The sequence below is a fragment of the Coturnix japonica genome, chromosome 11 (genome assembly GCF_054131305.1).
Source record: "Coturnix japonica strain WE chromosome 11, WE-NBRP24, whole genome shotgun sequence".
NCBI lineage: Eukaryota > Metazoa > Chordata > Aves > Galliformes > Phasianidae > Coturnix > Coturnix japonica.
The window spans coordinates 19,517,132-19,539,994 of NC_140673.1; the positions used below are offsets into that span (position 1 = coordinate 19,517,132).

Below are 22,863 nucleotides of genomic sequence, written 5' to 3' on the forward strand. Positions count from 1 at the left end.
ATCAGGTTTGCTTTCCATCAGGGATGGACAAGACCGGCCTCAGGGTGATACTGCTGGTCCCAGTTCTTGGGTGTCTGGGAAGGAGCTGGAAAGGAGAAGGGGCTCATCTCCCTGCCCTGCGTTCACTGCAGCTTGTCTGCCCTTCTTCACAGCATCGTTCTGATCAGTTCAGATTGCTCTAAGCCAGCTCCTGAGACGGCACAGGATGTACGGTGCCACAAGAATGCCTGGGGATCTCTCTTGTACAACTGCAGTAAAGATCACTTTGTGTCTTAGGAGATTTTGAGTTTTGAATACCAAGGTGAGCTGCAATAATTTAGGGTTCTTTACTTGCTTTTAGAAATTGCCTGTTTTATCACATCGTTCTACCTGGGAAGCTGTTGTCCCTTTTGTATTCAGCTCAGAACCAAAGGATGGGGAGAGCTGCCTGTTAAATCAAACGTGAATGTGATGGCCACAGTGCTTTCTTTCAGTGTCTTTTGTGGCATTCGTACTGTAATTAAAAAAAGCAGAAATATGTGAAAACTAAACGAAACTGTTGAAGAAGCTTCCTGCTAATGTGTCATGGAAGGAAAAACAGAAAAAACATGCAGAATGATGGTTTTCATGATTTGTGAATCCTGGAAGGTACCCAGAACTATTTGGAGCAAGCCAGACCAGGCACCCGTGAGCTGCTGCATCCCTACATGATGTGGGAGAAGGAGCAAAAGCCAGCAAGGGCTGTGTGGGCTGTGCTGCTCTCAGCCTGACCACTATGAGTTAAAGACTCAAAGCAGAAGGCAGAATACTGCTGGATTCTTTCAGTCATTATGTCGTTATACACAACAACACCAAGTATCCTTGGTATCAGAGGAATGCAGTGCTCAGATAACAGGAAAACTGTGCAAGTCGTGTCAACAAAGCACGTTTGGGGGATAGAGGAATGAGGGTTGTGCATGACGCCCTCGGCCTCTCAGCCACAGCCAAATCTCACGCACTGAAACATCACCAAAACACAACAAAGCCACAGCACAGCAGGCCCAACTCTCCTTCTTGAGAGAGAATGGAAAGAGAGAACAAATCACCCAGCCAGACATCCATCACATCACTTCATGCATGACTGAGAGGTGCTCAGATACGATAGCGAGGAGCCCAGGCCAGGAACCTGCACAAGGCAGGCTCGGCAAGCGACGTGCTGCAGTTGTTAAAAAGACCTGAGGATGGGAAATGTGGGGTAGGGAAACAGAAGTGTGGGTGAGCTCAGGCTGAGTGTGGAAGGTCAGCTTTGAAAAGGGCTGTGCGCTTGCTGCTGGGGTGGCTGTCCTTTGGAACAGTCTGCACCGTGTTAATTGCCTGGTTCTCATCCATTTTATGGCTCATATGCTTGTGGACTGTTGTTTTCAAAGTTGGGATGGGTTTTTCAGGAACAGGTTTCCACATCCTGGAGCATTCTAATGAGAACAGTGTACAACAGTACAACAGTAACTGTTATGCTTTTGGCTGGAATTGTGCTGGAAAAGTTTAGTGAAGTCTAAACAAAATCTATTCCATGAATTTCTGACTATTTTGAACAGGGAAAGCTCTGCCCGCCCCGATGCACAAAACAGCCCTTGCAGCTGATGTCTGAAGTGCTCAGAAGACTGCACCTGTTATTCTAACAGAGGTGACCTCTGAAACAAGAAAGCCATTCTGTATAAACACTGAGCTAAGTGACTTTCCCCATGTCTCCTCAAATAACACCCAAATATCTTTTCTTGTCAAAATCTTGCACTTGTCCCATAGTATACACAGTAAATCATGACAACCAGTGACTTATTTGAAGGCTGGAGCCCAAAGCAAGAGGTGCTGGTGCTGAAAGAAGTTTAACCAGTCACCAGCCTCTAAAATATTAAGCCATAAAATACAACTCTATTTTTACAAAAGCGGTTTTAAATGACCTGTCAACACAGCTAGTTCCGGCTGGCTTCTTTTTTCTTTTCTTTTTTGTTTGAGGGAGGCAGAAGGAATGAATTAAAGGGGAAAAAAAGAAAACATCATTAGGGGATAGCCTCAGTTTATTTTTATTATAAGTGCACATCTTGCAGTAGGGTGGCAAAACTGGGAAGCATTTACCTCCTATTGAAGCTTAGGAGATTGTCTCATATCCTTGACCTGTTCTTGGGCAGAATCCTGTGCTGTGCCATGAGGATGACTCACACAGAGTGGAGGAAGATTACGGCCCCAGTCCTGCATCCCAGGTGCTGGTCACATCCCAGATACACCACAGTCTGCCACAGCAATTGTGACATTCCCTATGTGCTGGGCACTGAAAGCTGGGCTTTGCACAGAGCTGGGATGCTGCGCTTCCTGTGGAGGAAATGCTCGCTGTAAGAGTAACAGGTATGGTGCAGCTGGGAAACACAGCTTCGTTAAGGTCACAGCTGCCTGCTGCACTCAGCCAATGCTGGTACTCAAAGCACTTGAATGAGGAAATCACAGCTTTCATATACATAACTGAGCAGCCCCCCAGTCCCTCCTCTCTGCCATTACTGTTGAGGACTGCAGTGCCCAAATTCTGCTCAATTTGTTTGTAGGCTCAATTCAATTGTCTGGCTGGGGTCAGTACTTGATTTCCACCACCATTATCAGAATCACAGCCCTCAAGCACTGAGGTCAGAAAACTGGACTCCCGATACTCTACACCTGGAAATTTCCAGATCTGATTTTCAAAGCTAGAAAGAGAAGTTGATAAACAACAATCACACCGGGTCCTTTTGGGAGATAAAAGGCAATCCAACATATTGTTCCTGTTTGCCTGTCATCTGCGATCCTTCCCTCAGCCACACTTCAGGCTCTGGCCTTCTGATTATCTCCATCTTACTCAGCTGCAGTCAGAGGGTGCTGCTGCACACACAACTCGGGGCAGGATCCACCTTGCAATCAGACCTCAGGCTGACGATACATCCAAGGGAAAGCCTCAGCTTTGCCATGCGATGAAATATTAAAAGCTGGTAAGAGGTGGAGCGCTCTGCCTGAGTAAGCAGACATTTGGGCAGAGTCATTTTTTTTTGGTGCAGAAGAGTATTTTGGGATACTTCTCTGGCTTTAATATGAAGCGTTCTGTATCGCTTCATCTGCTCCTTGGTTGCGAGCTGAAGATTTGAGGTGGATTTTTATTGCAGAAAAGAGGGCGTGGAAAAGTTTAGTCAGCACAAAAGTTTAACCTCTCTAACAAAGGCTATAAATTCGCTGCAAGGATAAAGCGAAGGCACTCCCTTTCCTGTCTAAATGCTCCTAAGGAGAAACATTTAATCTGAAGCCACTCTTGACCATGTGAGCTGTGTGAGTGGTGTTCCTCGTCTCATATTCACAACCTGAAATGTCAAATCAGGGTGAATGCAGTCTTTACTTGCTTTGTAGCTCCTTTTAAAATACTTTCAGCACGTTCTGAATACTAAATATAAAATAATAGAATATAGTCTAAAAATTAATTGGGGGGGGGGGGGGAGGGGGGAGAGGGAAATAAGAAAGAATTGGGCTGAAATTTAGTTTCCATAAGACTCTGCTTTTACTAGCGTGAAAGGGATGATTTTCTAATGAGGCTGAAATTAAGTGAGAGCTTTGATCAGACGTCACGAATAGCTCCTTGGTATTGGTCAGGGGAAATAAGCTTCGTCCTCAGAGCAATCACAAGAGCTCGGTCACATTGCTGCCACAGAATAACTCAGAGCTGTGTGAGAGCCATCCCTTCCCTCTGAGGTTGTGGTGATCTGAGAGCTCGTTCTTTGAATTTCCCATCCCAGGTTGCCATGATCTGAAAGCTTCTGCCTTGAATTTGCACAGGGCTGTAATTTTCCCTGGGCAATGCGTAGGATCTTGAAAAAAACATTGGAGACGAGCTGTCCTCTGGCTCATGGCATGGGGGCAGGAGGCTGATCTCATTGCTCTGCTCTGCCACAGACTCCGGCGTGACATTAGCTAAGTCAATTAGCTTCTGCCCGCATCTGCTTCTCATCTCTAAAAGGAGGAGAGTGGTAATTTCCTACCTCACAGCCATCCTGTGAGGAGAAGTATTTCAGCTTGGGAAGTGCAGACAGCTGCACCATGCGGGGCAGCAGCCTGCTGCATGGGGAGGGGCAGGGGGCCATGAGCAGCATTGGTGCAGTGTGGTGGTTATGGAATCATCCTGGGCTGGAGGGAGCTGTAAAGATTGTGGAGCCCAACTCCTAACATGGGAGAGACAAACTGTCAGGAAACAGAGGGGAGCAGAAACCACCCCATTGCAAGCTTACCGAGCTTGTGATGTCATTCTCTTAAACTTACATGTACACCAGTTTTTTAGAGTTAGAGAAAGACTGAAATGCTGTCACTGGGGCACGGACACGTGGAGTCTAAGCTGCAAAGGAAGAGTGCTCATCCCTACATCTGCTCTTCTACACGAGTGAGCCTGGCGGTGCATTTTGTTAATGTCTCCCATGGACCAGTTGCCATCGGTCATCCCAGTGCTCCCAGTTTTGCCCTCAGCAGCAGCAGGAGGACATCTCACGGCACTGAGGGATGTGGTTTAGTGGGCATGGTGAGGATGGGTTGGACTGGATCATCTTACAAGTCTTTTCCAACCTTAATGACTCTGTGATTCTATGATTCAATTTCAGCACTCGCAGGGTCTTCCTTTGCCATGTTTCATTCAGAAAGGAGCAGATTTTTTTCTCCCCATATAATAGATGTCCAAAATATGTTTACGTGCCAGGAACAAACTGTCAGGCGGTGTTTGTGTTTTGTGCTTTTTGCTTGTTTGTTAGTTTTGGCAATAAACGTACCTCTCTATTTTATTATGAAAAGGAGGTAAATGAGCTACAGGAATTATTGCTTATGTGGGATCTCTAAGGCATCCATCAAGAGGGAAGCTTCGTTGTGCTGATGAGAGCTACTCAACACCACAGGATGACAGCAAACATCCTGGCCAGAGCTCTGCAGTCATTTGGGACAAAGGCTGAAGGAAGGGAAAGGCAATAGTACCAGATTTGCAGAAAGGTAACTGAGGAGCTCGTGCTGGAGGCAGGGAAGCATCAGGGTGCTCCTGCAAGGCTACACTCCTTCCAGTCAGGGAAAAATGGAGATGGGCAAGACTAATCCTTTTGAAATGCATTCAGAGCAAAACAGAGAATTCTAATAATCCCGTCTGACAAAGGAAATGAACGAGTCTTGGGGGTAATATTGAAAAACTGGTGGGCAGTCAGAGTCAAGGCCATATGGTCCTCAAGCTGTGCTGTCACGCCGATCTACAGATGGAGACGTATTATCTTACATTAGCACAAAGTTGAGCATTGCAGTAGGCACTTGTGAAACAGACCAGAAGACTTGATGATACGATTGACAATTACTACAAAGTCAGGTGAGAAAAAGTCATCAGCCAGAACTGTTCCTCTGTGCAAAGTAGCTGGAGAAGGGATGAGGAATTGCTTTGAGGAATGGTGCCCCACCACTGTGGAGTGCTCGGACAGGTAAAGAGGTGACTGCCAGGCAGGCCCATAGTTGGGGGTCCAGGCACCTGGGTTCACACCAGTCATCGTCCTCCGAGGCTTTATGTACTGAAGGCATCGAGCGTGCAAGGGAATAACAAAAAATGCTGGGTGGTAGCCATACGTGAACACTCTTTGTTCCATGCTGCCAATGATTAATGGCTTACACCCATGGGACAATCATTTACCTGCAAGTCTTGGCTAGAAGCTCCGGGGCATCAAAAGTTTATGAGGCAGCTCTGCGTCAGTCCCATGAATCCACATTTTTAAGGTGCTCAGGAACCCACGTTTTAGGTGCCTAGGAGTGTCTTTAAAATCTGTCCCACGGGTTAGCTCAGCATTTCAGTGTCTCCTCTGATCAGTTGTTCAGAGATTGACATTAGCAAAGGAGGCACTAAATCCCAAATCTTTTTGTTTCTAAGGAAAAATCAAAACCCCGTCGCTTCCACATGAAACCAAGAGGGGCCGGGCTGAGCTGACCCACCTGACGTTCACTGATGTGTGTGAGCCGAGGGAACGGACACCCACACGGCTCTGGGAGCCGCTGCCCTGAGCCGGGCTCTGCCAGCTCCCCGTGCTCTGAAGCACATCCAAATTTTCATACAGAGCGCCGAACCCACGGGCACTTTGGCAGCGCTGCCTGGCCCCGCTCCAGAGACACTTAATGGGAGCTCCGCGGCCTCGCCGGGTAATGCACGGAAGGACCGTTCTGCAGCGATATTTGGACACCGAGCAGGGAGAGTCTCGGGACCACGGGCTCGTGCAAGACGGGCTCGGTGTAGGGCAGAGAAGAGCAGAGCAGCGCCCTGCATCAACCTGGGTGGGAGGAGCGGGGCAGAACATCCTCCGAGAAACACGTGAGAAGAAATCCCGGAGACCACAGGGGGAAAAATTAACATGCCGTGGGAAACGGCAAAGAGCTCCAAGTACAGAGCGAGGAGGGGGAGCGCAGCGAGGTGCTCCTGCCCGCTCTGATGCAATACAGCACCGAGACGGAGCTGGGCCGGGAGCCAGCGAGCACCGAGCTCAGAGCTGCGGGATTTAACCCTTCCGCCGCACCGAGGGGCACGAAACGCGGCTGGGTTCCAGCGTGCAGGGAGCTGCTGGGGGAGAAGAAGGGATGTAAGCGCCAAAGCAGCCAAAGAAAACGTGTCGTTATGGGGCGGGCGGGCCGAGACGGTTCTCAAATCACGGCTGGTTGATGAAACGTGGCCAAAACGATCCGGCATTGCAACAGGTCGCATCCCGCCCGCTGCCCACCCGCCGCAGCACAAACTTTCCGCAGGCCGCCGTACAGCCAACGACCCTCAGCGTGGAGCTGCCCCCGGCCCGGCTCCTTCCGGCGGCGTCGAGCGAGCGCCAGCCCCGAGCCGCGCCCGCCCCGCCCCGCCCCGCCCCGCCGGGCCGCCCCCCGCCCCCGCCCACACCTGGCCGGGGTGGGCCGTGCCCGCGGGGTTGCGGGCCGACTCGGCGGGAGGGCGAGTGGCGGCGGAGCGGAGCTGAGCTGAGCGGAGCTTGGCCGAGCGTGGCCGGGAGCAGCGCCGCGTCTCAACGGCGCCTCGCGGCGGGGCCGAGCGCGGCAGTCAGGGTCGGTCCCGGCGCAGGTGAGCGCGGGGCGGCAGGTGGCGGCGGCGGCGGCGGGGCGGGCGCGTTGGAGGGGCGGGCGCGGCGCGCGGCCCCGGCGGGGGCGGGCTGGAGGCGGCGGCGCGCGCGGAGCGCGGTCCCGCGCGGCAGCGGCGGTGGAAGCGGTGGCTGAGGTTGGAGGAGCGGAGCGGAGCGGAGCGGAACGGAGCACAGCGGGGCACAGCGGAGCCGGCGGGCGGTTCTCGCGCGGCCGGAGGCAGCATGCGGGCGGAGCAGCCGCGGAGCCCCGGTAAGTGGCCGCGGCGTCTTATCCCCGCAGCCCCTCGCGGCGGGCTCGGCTCCCGGGGAGCCGCCAAACTCCGCCGCCTGTTGAGCCCGTCGCTTCCGCGCTCCCCGGCACCGGCCCCGCTGCCGACCGGGCTCTGCCCCGCGGGGCCGCCGGGATCGCGCTGCCGGATCCCCCCCCCAACCCCCCCACGCCCTCCGGGGCCGCCACGCGGTGCGCGGTCGCCGCCGGCTTCGCCCCGCGGGGGCCTCCCCGGGCGGGGGAGCGCGGCTCGGCGGGGCTCAGCCGGGCACCTGCCGCCGCGGGGCCGCGCTCCGAGGGGCCGCGGCGTGACCTTCCCCGCGGGGCTCCCCGGGGTGGGTGTCCCGGAGCGGCGACGGGAGGGCGAGGGCGGCTCGCGGCGTGGCCGGGCGGTGCGGTGCCGTTCTCGGAGCAGGGAGGGCGCTGCAGCGGGCGCGGGGCGCGCCGTGCCCCCGGGGAGAGCGCGGGGTGCGGGGCCACGGGTGCGAGAACAAAGGGCCCCGCTCTACGGGAGGGGGGAGGTCCCGGGGAAAAACCACGTTCAGCGTGGAGCCCCCGGGGCTGCCGCCGGGCCGGGGGGGCCGCGACCTGTTGGGTTCTGGGAGAGCGGCGTGGGGCTCGGGCCGGTGTTGTGGGCTCGTAACAGAGTGAGCGCCCGCTGTCCGGATGCTGTGGGAGAGCGCTCCTGGGAGCCGGCTTGGAGCAGCGTGAGGACGTGGAATAGAGGGAAGTGTTTCTTGCCCTCTTGGTGGAGGGATGCGCCGTGTTTCCAGGAGACTGACCAGGGCAGCTGCGGTACGGCGTTACGGAGCGCTGTGCTGATCTCATATGTAAGCAAATGAAGTTGCATTGCCGGTGTCGAGTGTAGAATTGAGCCATAAGGAGTGGTTTAGTCTGAGGATAACTGGATAACGCCGCAAATGTAGGCGATGTTGGATATTTGCTGTTGTAGAGCTCTCCGAGGACGGCTGCCGTGAGCAGGGATGGCAAATACAGCTTCCTTATTCGCTTGTAGAACCACCACTGTTCATTTTTCAAAGTAAATGTTAAGAGAAATGACAAATTTAATTTGAGATTACAAAGGTCCTCCGCTGCAATTGACTTATCTCTGTGCCTGGTTACGGGTGGTTTGTTCCTGGGCTGCCCGGGTGGCTTTGAAACAGCTTCTTTCTTTCTTTTCCATTTATTTAATTATTTATTGAAGTACACTACACTCCTTCCAGCAATGCAGGAAGTGCTCGGCACACGGGAACGGTTTTATGGAGGGAGCAAGTGTACTTTAATCCTCATTTGATTATTTCTGCTCTGGGGCTGAGGCTGTGGGAGCAGCACATCGCTATGCTGAAGTGTGGGGGGAGCCAGAAGGGTCGTCTACATGGTGAGGGGGGGGGGTGGCCAACTTCTCAGTGTCAGCCTTCACCCCTCCATTGCACTGCGCGAGTTTCTGAGCGTACGTCACTGCCATGTGTGCTGCCCTGCCCATTGGGATAGGGCTCAGTGTGACCGCACACGGGAAGGGGTCAAGCCAGCGCAGGGCCATGGAGTTAATGCATCACTTCAGCTCAAGAGATTCTTGTAATTCAGCTTCGTTACCAATGTTGCCTTCTGCCCTTTTCTTTGCACACGTGTGTCTGTAAATACGTCTTGGAGAAGTACATTAGTGACGTAGCAGGAGCTGGAGATAATGTTTTATTCCCATCCATGTTGGCAGCGAGAAGGTCAGTGCCTGGAAAACCCAAGCAGCAGCTTCCCTATGCTGTGGGTGTGGGCTGAGAGATGTGCAGGTATTTCTTCATTATTTTTAACCCAAGTCCTGCTTTTGGGAACATTACCTAACTGTCATTGGCAAAGGCAGTCGGAGCTGGTGATTATAAGGAGAAAGATCTAAGCTTGTGGGTAACAGAGAAGAAGTGTTTTCCTCTTTGTGTCCACATAATGCAGGGCTGTGGGAAGATATGCTTAATGAGGATGATTATTGCTGTGGCTTTCCATAAATCCACTTGTAATGGAGGCTTTGTACAGTTACTTCTGAATCTGTACATTTAAAAACTGCAAATAGCGATAATGGAGTTGGCTAATAGCAGACTGTCAAGTAAGTGCAATCCTTGTGATAACGTTCAGCCATAGATCTCCATTTAAGTATTACTTTTAAGCAGAAAATGTTTCTTGTAGGTCATAGTATGTGCAGTTTGGAGGGGGGGAAAAAGCCCAATTGTTGCTGCCTGTGCCTGAATCTTTCCCAGCCAACTTCATTGAGCAGAGGATGCTTTTTCTCCTCATTTTTTTCCAATCCGATCCATTTTAATTTCAATAGGAGTAATGATGATTGGCTTTAAAACTCCAAAGCCTGGAGGAAGAGCTCTGTGTGCTGGTGCAGGCTGGGAGTGGTGTGTGGGGAATGTCCCTGTAGTGCCGCCGGGTGCAGGTTGGGGCCCATCCCATTGGAAACCCGAAGCAGGACAAACCTTTCCATCTTGGCTCTAAGTACCTTTGTTTCTTTCAGCGCCGCTCGGAAGCCGGGGCTGAGAGTTAAATTACCCCCATGTTACCCAGCCTTAAAACAAAAGGTGAAGCTGGCACAGCAGGGAGGATTTTTAATGGGTTATCTCACTGCGGTACAGAAGTAATGTGTTCTTCTCAAGTGAAGCACCTGTAATGGATAGCAGATGACTGGCTCAGGGTTTGAATGAGTGCAGCTCTAACTTAGGTAGTAAAGAAGCTGCCTTAGCGAAGGCCTGGCACCTGGGCTGCCAGGAAGAGATTGTTAGGAAATGTGTGTGATGCTCCCCATCAGCACTTCAAGAAGTGCCTTGACTTTCACCTTGCATACAGTTGGAGGGCTCCGTACATGGTTACACACAATCCTGCTGCAAGAGCAAACTGCTTCAGTGCAGTGCAGTGCTCAGATGCAAAATGCATGCTTCCTTTCCAGTAAAAACTTGTAATTACACGGGGTGGTAGCTGACTGGAAAGTATTGCAAAACATATGTAAGAATACTGTCGTACAAACTCTGAAGCTGAGGAATGACTCACGGCGCCAGCTCTGTATCAGATTCTATCTATACGCTGGGTTTAAATGACAAGTTTACTTTAGGCAGGGAATATGCAATTTTCTTGTACTCTTTCTTCATCTAATGTCAAGCGAGCTTAATGAAACAGTGCGTGTGGGCATACGGGAGGCACCGGTTGTAGAGCACTCATGAGCTCCATTTGTGCAGGTAGCACAGGCCTGCCCTGTGCTGTGTGTGTTGAAACAAAGTTTGTGATACTGTTGCGTGTCTTGAAACATTTGTTTCTTTTAGTATACCACATGATTTGCTCAGGTTAGTAATGCCCTTGTGCTTTGCTTTCTGTAGGAGCTGGTGCTTGGGTTTTGGCACCAAAATGCAAATGATATGGTGGGGAAGGGGCCAATGGTTGTAAAGCAAGGAGGGAAGGAGTTCTTTCTGCTGGAACAGCGCAGGGTTTTGTTCGTGCCTTTGCTTTTGCAGCCGTGATTTATTATTAGAAGTTGTGTATAGAGCTTTGCAGAGCCCTGAGAAATGCAGGATGGGTCAATGGGCAGCAGCGTCCTGAGGTCAGGGGGGCTCGGAGAAGGGCAAACTGGGGAGCGGAGGGGTCAGACCCATTGGCAGTGCCCTGGTGCAGATACTGTGCTGCCCCTGGGCATGACCCTTCTCCTCTCTGGAACTTGTCTGCTTTCGTGCCTTTGGGGCAGGTGAAAGCAGCCCTTAGTCTTCACCTTTGCCACACTCATGAGGCTGCAATGAGCTGCACCTGCGGTGGTTCTGCTTGCTGACAGAGGGTCTCATCTTCGGGTTCTGCAAGGAGGTTAAGGAAGGGCAGCTGGCGTGCTGCTATTTAGTGGTAGTGAATGCCGTGTGTGCACAACTGTGCCTTCCTGAGAAACGTGGTGCAATAGGTCGGGATCCTTCAAGGAGTTCGCTGAATGAGACCTTTTCTAAAGAGCAAAAACACAGAGAGAAGTTCTGGAGCAGGGGGTGGAAGCAATATATATAATGTAGTTAAAAGCTAAACTGGTAGAGCATCTCCTAACACCTCAGCTCAGACTGAGGGGGGGAGGCAGCTCTGTTCGGATGCTTTCATTAAGTGCAATCCACTGTGTAGCTGAAATATGGAAATGGCCTTAATTTGGGAAAGAATAGGGCTGTCCTGCTCTTACCCTTGTCCTTCAGCAGGCATAGAAGCTTCCAGTTTCCAACCTGCCCAAAAGACATTTATTTCTTGGCACAAAATTTCAGCTGCAGCTGGCAAGTGGGTAAGTGCTTTCTTCCAGCCTTGCTGAGAAAGAGAGGAATTATTTAGGTTGGCACAAGAAGTTTACAGTTAGGAGTTGTCGGATGCAACTGAAGAGGGGAGAAATGTGAAGATTGGGCATGTGACATCGCTTTCTCAAAAGCAGTGTTAGAAACCTCGTTGTTGCTTATAATTAAACACAACATGTGTGCATCTGACTGTGGAGAGGAGTTATCTCTTGGGTTAATAGGCCTCTCTTCCTTATATATTTTTTTTCTCTTACAAATGGAGTGCTTGACACTGAGTTGCATGTGTGTATGCAAAGGATAACATCTGTTCTATTTTATGAGATCTACATAGCGTAGCTGCTTTTCTATCCCTCCGGTGTACGGATTCTTCTCCTGTGTGTCATCCTAAATGCTGAAGTCAGCCGGGCACTTAAGCTTTGTAATAACTCCTCTCTGCAGGAGCGGGAAGTTATTCATGGGATGGTACTTGATCCTCCAGTTAAATTTCCTCACAAAATTAGTTCTTGGAGTGTTTTGGAAAAGCCATTTCTCTTCTAGAGGCTTCTAGAGCCGTCGGTTGGGCTACGTACATCAGGATGGCTGAGTTTTGATAGGCTTGCTAATTGGGAAGGTAAATTGAGTATGAGAAGTATGAAAGGTTAGCCTGGTGTTGGGATTTTATGGTACGGGCATAAAAGTATAATTGGTCTTTTATCTCAGAGGAGAGCCACAGAAGTGGGTTAAGAAGGTCCTCATCCTTTTGTACATGATGCTGAGAAGGCATTGAGGTGTGATGTGCTTTGAGGATAGGAGATGGGGGAGGGAGGAAAAAGCACTTATTTTGATTTTTGGATGAAGTTGTGAACTTTGACATACTACTCTTCTCCAAACACGATGTAGTTACGTTTATATCTTTGTAGCATTTGTTTCATCAAGTTTGATCAAAGCTTCAGTCATTGCAGAATCGATAGTAATTCCCCTTTCTTAACAAAAAACCTGTAATTCATGAACCCGCCTTCCATCGTGTTTTAACTACTTGTAATACAGAATATGGTACAAATTGAGTAGAAAATGCATGTGGAATCCAATAGCACGTTTTCCCTGTCAAAGTTAAGTGAAATATGAAACAATGTGAACAGTGAAAATTAGCCTCTTATACGCAAGGACTGGTGGATGAAGAAATAGTTTGCGATATATATTCTCATTGGCTTTGCTGAGACTGATCTTGGGCACAGACAAAATTGCTTTACAGTCTTATGTATTCTAATCTATGCATTATTATGTGGTAGAAAATACTCATAAAATTGTACTTAACCCGAGGTTGAGGTACAAGTTTGTGAGGGTGTGTTGCAGATACTGACTGTCTCCTTGCTGTAGCCTTGTCTGTAGGTATCTTCCATTAATAAAGCACAGGCTGCACTGAGGGAGAGAAGTATTTCAGCAGATTGTGGAGTACCTGCTTTAATTCTGCCTCTTGGCATTGGAGTAAAATGATAAAGTAGTGAAGAAAAGTATCGTCAACTTCCAAAACCTTATGGGGTTGAGTTCTATTTTGGAAAGTCTCATTGGTTTGGGTTTGACATTTGCCTGGATTTATGGGCTTGCTTCGTGCTTTGTGTGCAGTGATGTGGTGGGATACCTGCTGTAGTCTTTTGTTTGGACTGTTGGCTCACAAGGGGTGTTTCAGAGCAGCACTTCCATTGACCTCATCTTTTGCAGTCTGTAGTTGTGGGCTCCAACCTCTTCACCCACACAGGTCAGCAGGGAGAGCTCCTGGGGGCTGGGGTTATGGGCATGATTGCAGCTCTGCTCTGGGCTGATGGACAGAGAGCTTTTCTGTTACTCTGTGGCTCACAGAGTGCTTCTCGTCTGCATGGGGGAAATGTGTGGAAGGGTGACACATGTGCCTCAGTGATAAAACACCGCCGCTTTATGGGAGCAAGCTGTTTCTGCCGATAATTGTGCTTGGCTCTTACTATGTTCCTTACCTGAAGCTTTATTATAATGTTGCTTACAAAGTAAAAGTGTGCTGCTATAATAACTCAGCGATGATCTCTTGCTTATGTCTGTGGAAGAAATAAAAAGCATAATTAATTACGAGAAGGAGGAGTTTGGAAGGATTATGAGGCAACAGGCTGCTGCGCTCCTCCAGTAACCACCTACCTGTTGCCATCAAGTTGGGCATCTTTTAAGATGATGTCTTTCTGAATAGCAATCAGAGGCTTCTTGGTTGGCCAAGGCCACCTAGATAGGTGGGCAAATGTCTGTCTTGGAAGGACTCGTGCAGAATTGTCGGGATCAGCAATGTGTCTGCTGCAATCACCAAACCATTAAGGTTGGAAAAGACCTCTAAGATCATCCAGTCCCCACCCCACCGTGCCCAGTGACCATGTCCCTCACTGTCATATCTCCACGGTCCCTGAATACTGCCAGGAATAGAGACTCCACTGCCTCCCTGGCAGTCTGTGCCAGTGCATCACTGCTCTTTTGGTGAAGAAATTGTTCCGAATATCCAACTGGAACCTCCCCTGGCACAGCTTAAGGCCGTTTCCTTTTGTCCTATCAAGACAATACCACATATTTCATAACTGGGCACCATGGACTGCTTTGTTTGCTTGGAACGTAGGTGTTTAAGGCAGGCACCAGGAGTCTTGCAGTGCAGAACAACGCGTTGCATAGCAGTCAGATTGCTGGAAAGTGTTTGTAAATGCGAGTTTGAGATAAAGCTTTCTGTATTTTTCTTATTAAACTTTGACGAGCAGCGCTTGGAAGGCTAGTGAATTTTTGATGCTCTTAAATGCTGTCTGCGAGGAGCAGGTGAGGAATCTGATGACCTCCTACTTTCCTTTTTGTTTGTTTTTTGGTGAGCAATGCCTCTGCTGCACGTTGCCTTGGGATGTCAGGAGAAATGCTGCCATGCTGTTGTTGGAGTTGGGGTGGTGATGGGCTGAGCTGCGCGATAGCCAGGCTGCAGGTAGGGATGAGTGCTCAGACATTGGCTTCCTTTGTATCTGAAGTGAGTTAACAGCCTCTTGGATTCTTCTTGAACAGTGTAATTAAAATAAACACTATAATACTAATCATTTATGTATTTTTGCCTGTGGGTGAAGTTTTAAATTAGAAGTAGCTATACTTCGGTGCAAGTGGATTTTTTTTATTATTATTATTATAGTGTTGCCTGTTTCCAGTCTGGTAATATTTCTGTGAGTGCATAAAAAATATTGCTAGGCAGATTTGTTTTTGTTTTTTATTACCTAATTGTATATTCTAGTAACAATGTAATTATTGCTTTTAACAAAAACTGCCTGACTTGAGTGTTTAATTCCATCAGACTCAAGCAGTCACTGATGAGGTGATAAATGATAGGTTATGTGTAGAAGTGGATTTGCAATTATTTGCTGCTTTGGGGGGAAAAAATAATGATGTTTTGTTTCTGTCCAATGACTAATGTTGAAAATCAAAGCGGCGCACCAGATGTTTTTTCTAATGGCTGCGGTTCAAGGTCCCTTTTGTATGGAGGAGTGTTTCGGCTGAGTTTGTCTTGCTGGCTTTGAAGTTTCTCCTGCTTGTTAATGCTGCACTCCTCCGGATCTCCCATCCCAGACCCCTCTGCGAGCGGGTGGTGTGAGCAGGCTGAGCTGCCCATGCATTCATTGGGAGGTAAAGGGGCTGCAGATCTCTGGCGGTGTGGGCCGAGTGCTTCCATTCGCTTGTGTTTATTTCACAGAATTAAAATAAGAATAAGTGTTTCGCTTTTATTTGTTGATGTCTGATTAGGAATTAGGAGAGGAAACTGAATCGCTGGTGTGATTAGCGTTAGGTTTTGTTTCTGCTCTATGAAAGGATTCATTGTGTGAGGCTTTCCCTCCATGGCTCTGCCTAATCCCGCTGAAGTCATTCTAACGGCGGCAGTGCTGGGGGCTCTTCGTCTTGTTCTCCTGCACGCAGCGTGGTACAGCTGAGAACATTTCCTCTCTGCAGGAGCTGCATCTCGTGCTGACGCTGCCGTCGCAGCACAGGGTGCCACAGTGGCTGGTAAGGTGGGTGTTGGTGCCAGGGGAGAGGATGTTGGCCTGAAATCTTCAAACTGCCCTAATTTGCGTTGCCTTTGGATTCCAAATCTCAGCCCGTGGTTCTGGTAGCCCAGTGGATCTCCTGCCTTTGTGCAGCTGCAGCTGAGGGGGGTGAGCTGACTGGTTCCGGCTGTAATTTCTTCCATAGCTCAACTTTCTTTGCTGTTATAGTTCTGTGATGAGAAGCCTTAAAATTGCTCATTGTGCTCTTTCAGGAGCGATTTTGCAAGTTAAAGGTTCATAGAAAGCCAAATATTTCTTGCTGCCCACTTAGAAATTGCAGTAGGCACAATGGCTCTTCTTTCAAACATAAAACAATACCCAAAAATACCCTGGAAGAAACAAAACTCGCACCCCACGAGCACCGTCCTTTCTTTTCTTCTGAATCAGAGTGTCACTGCAAGGTCTCAGTGATTTAAAAACATAAAATAAACTCCCTTGAGGAATCTATTAAAAATTATTTGGTTCACTGAACATTCAGAGCACGATCGCTCTCGGAATCCATTACATGCCTTTAGAAAGGCTTTAAAAATCCTCTCTGACAAAGTTTTGGTCTGAGTTTTGTCCCTTTGGCAGGTGGGCATGAGGGAATTTCATAGCTTTATTTTCATAACAGAAGCGTGCAGAATTAGTATTGATTTTAGCATAGCTGCCTGCTAGTGCTGCTGTATCCAGGGGTCGTATGTCAGCTCTGCTTTGTGGTGGCAGCTTTCCCTACTCCCTTAGCTGAAGCCATCGAGTTGTGGGGCTCTGGAAATAATTGGGAAATGCTGGTGGTTTTTTGTTGGTATTTTTTTTTTTCCTTCCCTCCTTTGAATTCAATTTGTAAAGCTTTATTACTTAGAATTAAATTCTTATCAGGTTGAAATGGTGCATAAATTCTCAGTGAATGAAGACAAATGGCATTAGAAACCTGTGCAAGTAAGCTATATTTTAGTCCTGGATTTATTTTCATTTCCATTGTGGCACATTGAAAACATTTTGTGTCTACTTTGCCTGTGCTTATTGCTGTTCTCTTGTCCTGGTGATTTTGAATGGTCAAGTCTGGGAGAATTGCTGCGCTGTATTCCCAGTTATAGCGCGGTTACATCTTATGGCATCGCTCAAGTTTCTAGATCCCTAATGTAGTGTTGCCTGTACCCATATGTATGGGAAATTGGTAATCACAGCCTGAACCTCTGATTAATCAGCTGAGGCAAGTGTCGGGTCAGCTGTGGGAGCACAGGTGAGAGTAATTGAGCTTGACTCCACCACCTCTAGATCTCATTTAAGGGCTGACCACCACTAAGGCAGCATCTCATGGAGATTGCTCCTTAGTGGAGATTGCCCCAGTGGTTCCCAGCAGACTGAAGGCTTCCATATGGTGAGTTTTTCCTGTAAATAACCTTTTGGGTATTTACAAGTACCACCTTTTCATTATTGTCACTGTACACCATGAGAGCGTGATGCCAGTGTGTGCTGAAATGGCTTGTCATGTTGTTTGTATATAGCAAAGATATCTCCTTTTGAAGAACTTTTAGCTGATGATGTAGAAATCTGGACATCTGCTTCCTTTGGTTCTTGTATGCAAATATTAATAGCTATGTGGGGCTCAGTTCTTCAGAACATAAAGTCAGGTAGGAATTACAGAATCATTAGAGTTGGAAAAGCCCTGTAAGTGTATCCAGCCCACCCCACCATGCCTGCTGACCACGTCCCTCAGTGCCACATCCCCACAGCTCCTGAACACTTGCAGGGGATGGTGACCTCTCCACCTCCCTGGGCAGCTGTGCCAGTGCATCACCCCTCTTTCTGAGAAGAAATCGTTCCTCATATCCAATCTGAAGGATTTAAAGGAAGCACAAACAATGGGCAAACCCTTAGGATACACGAGTTTATTTGATTAACCCATCTGACCTGCAGTGCTGGAGAGCAGTTAAATATTTGGACAGTCAGCAGACCTGTTGGGTGCTCGCCTCCATTTGTGCTTTGTGCTCTGTCTTTTGCTGCTTTTGAGTCTCAGATGAGGCTGAGTTGGTGCTTGTGTGGCCCTGGGCTTGTCTCTGAATCAGGCTGGTGTGGTTCTGTGACATGGAATGGGAAGGGATGGGGACAAGGGGGAAATGGTTAATTGTGGGTTGTCAGCCCTGGCTGGTGACTGGAGTTATTGGTCTAAGCAGAGAGGGCACTGCTGCCCTGAGAGGTGTAAAAGACTTGTCAAAACCTCATCTAATCTCCTGCATTAACTGTACGTGGTAATAACAAATTAAATAGAATTCCAGAGAGTGGAGATGTTCTGTTCTAATAACGTCTCAAAAAAATCAAGATGAAGTATTGAGCTGGATGAGGCACATCACCGTTATCCAACTTTTTCTTTCCCCAATATAATCACTTTTAATTTTATGTGAGCTCATGTTAGTGCTTTAAAAACTCATTTGTCTCCTTGTCAGCAACTTGACCGGTATTTTAATACAGAAGATGTGATTTCGTTTTGAGCCAGTTTTGTTTATCAACAGGTCCTGTGCTCAGCTGGAAAACTGTTTGACTTTTTCAGTGCTGTGGTTTTGATGTTAGATGTGTGCTGTAGGGAAGTGAAACTGGTGTGAGAACAATGACGCTTTCAGTGGCTGCGTTTCCATTTTGATTCAGGGAAAGGGGAGCAGGTGTTTAAGCCAAAGAACTCATTCTTAGCCTTTTTTTCTGGAGGCCTGTGCTAACTCCCAGTGTAACTCTTGCCAAAGTCAGAGGAAAATGAGAAGAGTGGTTGCAATTCTGGCTTAGCTGAGCGCGTTGCTGGATGCACAGCCATGGCCGTTGTGGTAGAAATAGGGCTGGTGTGTTTTGTGGGAGAAAAGGCCAATACAAACAAAACCCTCTCGGGATTAAAATGTGGTTTTCAAAATGCTGATAGTACTCTTTTTTCTTCTTTTTCCTCTTTCAAATTCTGTCAAGAAAACAGCACGATTATAATGTTTTCTTCACACAGGTTTTGCAAAAGTGACTAGACAGCATTCAGATCTGAGCTCCTTCTGACTTTGGAGTGTCCACATTGTGCGTAATTAACTTTTAAAGTCAGGTTCTGGAAACTCAAGTGTTTCACTAGAAAATTAATGAGGAGTTTAGTGTAACGTACTGCTTCTTTCAGCGTGTTTTTTTTCCCCCCTGAAACTACTGAGTCATAAATAATTTAAATTGAAAATGATTCTTAAACTTTGATTCTGAAGTGAGCGATGAACGAGCATTCCCCTGTATTTGTGGCCTCCAAGTGAAAAATGCCTTGGCGAATAAAGCTGCTCCATTAGTTTTCACAGCAGTTTGCTGTGACACAAATGTATTTTCTAGGTGTGCTTAGAAGGTGTGAGTTACCCAGCCACAATGCTCCATCTTCCCACTTAATTGCTTTATGGATTTGCATGCAGCCCCGTTAATTCGGCTGTTTCTGTGCGATCACTGAAGCATCTTGGGAGAGGTACAGCCTGCCTGGGGTGGGGTATGTTGCAGCTCTCCTTGATGGTGGGGTGCTGTGGGTTTTCCCTTTTTGCTCCAGTTTGACCTTCAGAAAGGGTTAACGTACAGGCAATCATTGGCTCTCCAAGAACTCACTGCCTCTGTGGCTGTGTGCAGAAGAGCTAAAACCTACTGACAAGCTGTAGAAGTCCTGTGTGGGTGCATGGCCTCTCGCTCTCCTTAATAGTGGATTTTTTTCCTTTTTTTTTTTTTTCTTTCAGGAGGGACAGAGAAGATGCTGAGTTCCCAGCCACTGCGTTTTTCAGTTCCTTATTTGAAAGTGTTTTAAACAAGGGACATCAGAAGCCGCGATACAAAGCAACCTTTTGAAGTTAAAAGTGGGTCTGCATGAAAATGAACTGCTTGTCTGTGAAAAGAGTCAAGTGTGAAAGGATAGGATAGTTTCACTAAATGAATTTGATAGTCTGAATAAGTGTGGTGAGGCAGAGAGGAAAATCTGGAAAGGTCAGGACTGAGCATGTGACTCGAGATGAGGCGGTGGAAAGACATGAAAGGAATTGAGTGGAAATGCCTCGGTTTACGTTTTTTGGTTTTTTTTTTGCTTGAAGTGATTTATTTATTTTGGTGGAAGGTGGTCATAAAAAGAGAACTTTAGAAGCTTGCTGTGGAGAAGCGGGAATCTGACTCCTTCGGGATCTCATACCTTTTTCACTCAGCTTTTGTGTGGTTTCGAATAGCTGAAGGATCAAAGCCCCACAGAGCTCCTTCCTGCGTGCACTACCCAGTCAGTAGGAGAGCCCTACCCTGTGTGCTGGGCTCACTTCAGCAGCTTTTCATCCCATGTATGTGTTTCCCTATTATTGCTGGCTTGTTTTCAGCGATCGATGCGACTTCCACTTTTTAACTGAAGTAATTCTTGAAATGTGTTGTATTTCCCTGATTTGGCATAAAAGGATAGTGCAGGGAGCGTGGCAGCTGCCTTTGGTGTAGGTAAATGTGGATGAGTTGTACTGGAGGCTGGAGACAGGCTAAACTTTTCATAGTAAGTGAAGGGCTCCAGAGTGGCTGTAACCTCTCCGGGTGGGGTCTTGATACTGATAGATAAGACCCTGAAACCACCGGCTCTGCGCTTAGGAGCAATCAAAGAGAGCTCATCAAATCTTATGAAATGCTATGAAGAGTGTGAAGAACAAAATACAGAGCATTCCTGTGCCGTGTCTAAATTCGTGATTGGTCCACGCTTGAAATGCTGTTTCTTTCCTCCCTTTCTTTCATCCCAGAAGAATACACAATAGCTGGAAGATGGTAAACTTGTGGAACTGCTGAGAGAGCTTAGGGGACTGCTCAATAGACAAACCACACCAGACTGTGAAGGTCTGTACCACTGGGAGTACTGAAGGCTGTGGAGGTGCTCGGGGAAGTGCAGTTGTTCTTGTCTTACTGCTTTTCTCTAGTTGTTTGCTTACAGGCTTCAGTAGAGACAGCGTGGCTAGAAGGACATACCGTGTGACCCAGTGTATCCGTTTTCACATTCATGTCCTGTGCTTCGCCCTGAACCCTGTGAACTTTGCATCCCCAGTTTGCTTAACATCAGGCGTGCCCTCTGCAGTAAAGCCTTATCCGTGGAACTTACTTTCTTGAGCAAGAGCAACGAACAGATAAGCTGCAGTTGGCTGAAGCTGAAAGCAAAAATGAGGAGTTGCTGCTTTCCCATTCCTTTTCCCAGCTGCTGCGGCTTACCTTATGCTATTTTGGTGTTGCACTGTTTCACTGAAGCAGCAGAAAAATAACTTACAGGGGGATGGGAAGAGCTGAACAGCTTTCTGTGGATTAAAGCAGTTCGTAGGTGCAGCGAATGCCCACGGGGATGGGATTGCATCGCCAGCGAAGGGAGCGAGTTGCTCTTGTTTTGCCCCTAGCACACCATTAGGCAGCTTAGATGTCTTGGAGCACAGCCCACCTGTCTCCCAGCTGTGGTCATCACCTGCTAACACTGACCTCAGCAATTGTTACAGCAACCTGTGGAAGGCTCTAGCTTGGAAAAACATGAGAAAGCTATCATTCTGTGCTTTGCGGAGAGTTTTTTAGCGGACTTCAGTAGAACATAAATGGTGCTTAAATATAGCTGTATGCCAGCATCAGGTAAATGGCAGCAGCACCCAGACAGACGCAGGCAGTCCCTCGTGCAGAGGTGGTACCTCCCTTACACAAACAGCTTGCTGCTAATGTCAGTGTGGAGCTCCCTTCTGGCGTGGTAGGAGCTGTGGTGGTGATGTATCATTGTCAGCTGTGGTTAATCTCAGCATGTCTTGGAGTAAGGAGGGCATCCACATGTGCAGGGAGTTAGAAATCACCGACTTAGTTTTGTGTTGAGAGAAGAATTAAGTATGTTGAGAAAAGAAAGGTGGCATGAATTAGAGCTGGAGCTGAGTTCCTTTATTAGGGTTTATGAGTGAGGGCACTTAGATGCTACTTGTCCTGGGCGTTGTGAAAGCTGTTTTTGCTGCTTCTGTGGAAGTTGTTTTTTGTTTTATTGGAGTGCTTTTGTATAGGAAATGTTGCTGAAAATCTTCCGATGTAATTAGTATGTGCAAAAGTGCAATGTTTGTAAATGTACCGATTTGTTGGCAAAACTGTTCGTGTCTTGGGTCTCCTTTTGACATCAGACCCCTGTAAGGCTATGGAAGACAGTGATCTTTGGTGCTTTTATCTTATTGGATCAGAAGCAAAAAACACCTCTTCATAAAATAAGAAGATCTGCTTTTAGTTGAAAGGAGTTACTTGTGAGCATTATAGACTTGTATGAGAAATAACACGAGAAGATAAAGAGTTGTTTCAGTTCTTGGAAGAGAACCTAATGCTCAAGACTGATGGAAAAAATCCATGCTTTCCTTTACAAACGTATTACAATAATAATGATTTCCAACTGTACTGTAAATACCTTCATTGGTCTGGGATCTTTCTACCTTACATATTTCAAGAGAGATTTGTTCTGCTGAGGAGGATAAACTGCTCCTTAAACTTCTCCCACAGCCCATGTATCATTTTTACCAAGGTGATGAAAAATAACAATGCTAATTTTATGACAAAGCTATGATTTGCTCAGCAAAAATAATGTACAATAGTGGTTGTTCTGAAAATGCGTGTATCCACTTGAGGACTGTAATTGAGATGAGCTCAACTTTGGGTGGTGCTGGACTCTCTTTAGAGATAGAATTATCTTAGGGGGCAGCTTGTCCCCATACTTTTAGATAAAGGTGATTCAGCCCCACTGTTGGAAAGGTTTTATTAAGAGTATTAATCTCTATAGAGGCTAACCCACTAGCAAGCCCAGCTGACAAATCTGGCTGTTGAATGGTCTCTGCGGCAGAGACTGCTGTCTTCCTGTAGGTATAGCTCATAGTAGGCCCAGACTTACTTCAAGGTATCACATTTTGCCTTGTATATGGCCTAGAGTTGGGGGTGTTCTTAGGCATCGGTTATGGGTCTTTAACTTCATTTCTACCTGGCTACTGTGTTGGTGCATTTCTGTGCCTGGGTAACTGGCTTGTGATGAGTAATTTGCAATACAGTCATTTCTTATGCCTCGCCTGATAGCTGTTTTTATTATATTCTTTGGTAGAATGCCAGAAATAACAATTAAATCTGAACCTATACCTGTGTTTTGTTGAGGGCAAATTTGAACTGATTTCTGATGAGACCTTTGT

General features: G+C 47.7%; 1 protein-coding gene across 27 annotated transcripts in view; it reads left to right on the forward strand.

Annotated features, from left to right (window-relative positions):
• The first annotated feature begins 6,903 nt into the window (after positions 1–6,903).
• Positions 6,904–22,863, forward strand: part of PTPRF (protein tyrosine phosphatase receptor type F) — a 332,623-nt gene continuing 316,663 nt past the window's right edge. For 18 of the 27 annotated variants that reach the window (XM_085512284.1, XM_085512296.1, XM_085512311.1 and 15 more), the window contains exon 1: positions 7,187–7,353. The gene's annotated coding sequence lies outside the window, so the exon portion shown is untranslated. Of the gene's footprint in view, positions 7,085–7,186; positions 7,354–7,543; positions 7,707–7,951; positions 8,202–22,863 lie in introns of those variants that run through there. The other 9 variants (XM_085512291.1, XM_085512301.1, XM_085512313.1 and 6 more) reach the window with 5 other exon arrangements.